This window comes from Schistocerca piceifrons, unplaced genomic scaffold, assembly GCF_021461385.2.
Source record: "Schistocerca piceifrons isolate TAMUIC-IGC-003096 unplaced genomic scaffold, iqSchPice1.1 HiC_scaffold_946, whole genome shotgun sequence".
NCBI classification, from domain to species: domain Eukaryota; kingdom Metazoa; phylum Arthropoda; class Insecta; order Orthoptera; family Acrididae; genus Schistocerca; species Schistocerca piceifrons.
This window is the reverse complement of record NW_025729219.1, coordinates 67501-70000: the sequence shown is the minus strand read 5'-3', so window position 1 is coordinate 70000 and position 2500 is coordinate 67501. Positions and strand designations below refer to the sequence as shown.

At 57.8% G+C, this 2500-nt stretch overlaps 1 non-coding gene across 1 annotated transcript in view; it reads left to right on the top strand.

The window, feature by feature from the left end:
* The first annotated feature begins 1973 nt into the window (after window positions 1-1973).
* The window catches only part of LOC124773150, a 1909-nt gene continuing 1382 nt past the window's right edge, over window positions 1974-2500 (top strand). Inside the window, exon 1 of the ribosomal RNA XR_007014490.1 lies at window positions 1974-2500. This exon is cut by the window's right edge and continues 1382 nt beyond it. This is a non-coding gene — a ribosomal RNA (small subunit ribosomal RNA).

Below are 2500 nucleotides of genomic sequence, written 5' to 3'. Positions count from 1 at the left end.
GTGCCTTAACCTAACCCATGTTGTGCCTTAACCTAACCCATGTTGTGCCTTAACCTAACCCATGTTGTGCCTTAACCTAACCCATGTTGTGCCTTAACCTAACCCATGTTGTGCCTTAACCTAACCCATGTTGTGCCTTAACCTAACCCATGTTGTCGCCTTAACGTAACCCACGTTGTCGCCTAAACCTGCTCTGTAATTGTTATACGACTCGTTCAATTACTGTAGTGTTGCCCACCCGCAACCCTCGCAATATAGTTCGCTACTCGCACTGCCCGCACCCCTGTGTATCGCTTCATGTTAAACACCTTGCAAGTCTTGCTCACTTTCCACATGCTCCTGCTGTACACTGTAATGTGGATGGCAGCAGGACGTACATGCCGCCCCTCCCCACGTCCCCACCTTGCCCCCTGCCTTCGCAAGCTGGTTGGTGAGAAGTTTGCATGTTCAATGCCCTTCGCATGCGACGTACTCAGGCTACGTTGTGGTGCGGCCTGTGTCAACTGTCCGCTGATGTCGTACGCGTGAACCACAATCTGTACTGCACATTCGTCCTTATGTACTGAATGATACATCGTGGCACATGTGTGACCGCACAACGACTGCGCCCAAAAACGGCGGACCATACAGTGCAAATATTGTGCACGCAGCTACGTGTCGTCTCCCTATGAGAGCTGGATTGCAGTGTGGTACGCCATAGAGACGTGTGGGAGGAACGGACGCCGTGGATGGCGATCAGCATGAGCTGTCTGTTGATGTATTCGGACCTAGTCGTCTCTCCTCACACACCGTGATGGCATGGTGCACCGCGTTCCATATCTGCGACATGCTACAGAGGCCGGTTGACAGTCGTTCGAGCAATGGACATCGCATACGTACGGGGGCCACCTTCCACGTATTGTCTAGGCGTGCACATTTTGTTGCGTGTATGTGGGCAGACGTAGTGTGGCGTGACACCTGACACAGGCATGCAATAATCGTTGAAGTTGCAAATGGCGATGGACGCCTGCGTTTTCTGGTGAAGTTACGCAAATGAACAAATGGTAACCTGTTGTGGTGCGGTTGTTCTCGCTAGGGGTGAATCGGTGATGGCGACGATAGGTTGAGGTACTAACCGGTTGTTCCAGCGATACCCACCATGCCGACGAAACTGAACGGCATCTGGGTGTGAAGCGATACGCGGCGGTGGCTGGGTGGGACCGTCCCCGGCCGGTGAGGGGGCGCCTCCCGGCGTGCTGGCCGCGCGGTGCGTGGGCGCACGCGCTACAGCCGGCTGGTGGGGGCGGCCAGTGGCAGGCGCGCCGGCCGACGGACGCGGCAGGCGTCGCAGCTGCGCGCCGGCGCACCCTGCGCGCGGCGCCGTGCGGCCAAAGTAGGTCCTCGCGGGCCCGGTGCGAAGCGCGGTGGACATCTTCAGTGTGCTGGTCCGATTGAGGACTGTGTGCGTTGAGGATGCGCCGCCGCCCGGCGCTCGGCGCCGCGACGCCGTCTGCTGCTCGGTCGCCCCAGCGGTTCTCGCTGGTGGTTTGTATCGCAGCTGTGCGGATGTGTTGGCGCGTGCGCTGTGCTGGGAGAGTTCGCTTCGGCACCCAAGTGGGGCTTTTGTCCTTCTGTGGCGCTGGCGTTGGAGCTGCCGGTCACCGTAGGTGGCGCGTGTTGTCTCCCGCCGGCAATGCCACGACAGCACGCTCCCGGGCCTCTGTCGGCAGCGGCAAGCTCAGTTGGGAGCACGGGTGGTCGCACCGAAAGCGTCTACTCGCCTAACTCCGGGCGATTGCGCCTCTCTCGAACCCGACCAAGTACTTGGGACGGCGCTGCGCGCCGCCGGGACCTGAGAGGGTTTCGAGGTGTATTGTGCAGGGGAGCTCAGCCTCCTCCTGTTTGCAGAATGATTGAGCGGACGCTTGCGTGTTCGCGCGGGCCCCCGGGACACACTCCCGGGCGGCCGGCTGCTCAGCTCTAGTTGACGCAGCTCCCTGGTTGATCCTGCCAGTAGTCATATGCTTGTCTCAAAGATTAAGCCATGCATGTCTCAGTACAAGCCGCATTAAGGTGAAACCGCGAATGGCTCATTAAATCAGTTATGGTTCCTTAGATCGTACCCACGTTACTTGGATAACTGTGGTAATTCTAGAGCTAATACATGCAAACAGAGTCCCGACCAGAGATGGAAGGGACGCTTTTATTAGATCAAAACCAATCGGTCGGCTCGTCCGGTCCGTTTGCCTTGGTGACTCTGAATAACTTTGGGCTGATCGCACGGTCCTCGTACCGGCGACGCATCTTTCAAATGTCTGCCTTATCAACTGTCGATGGTAGGTTCTGCGCCTACCATGGTTGTAACGGGTAACGGGGAATCAGGGTTCGATTCCGGAGAGGGAGCCTGAGAAACGGCTACCACATCCAAGGAAGGCAGCAGGCGCGCAAATTACCCACTCCCGGCACGGGGAGGTAGTGACGAAAAATAACGATACGGGACTCATCCGAGGCCCCGTAATCG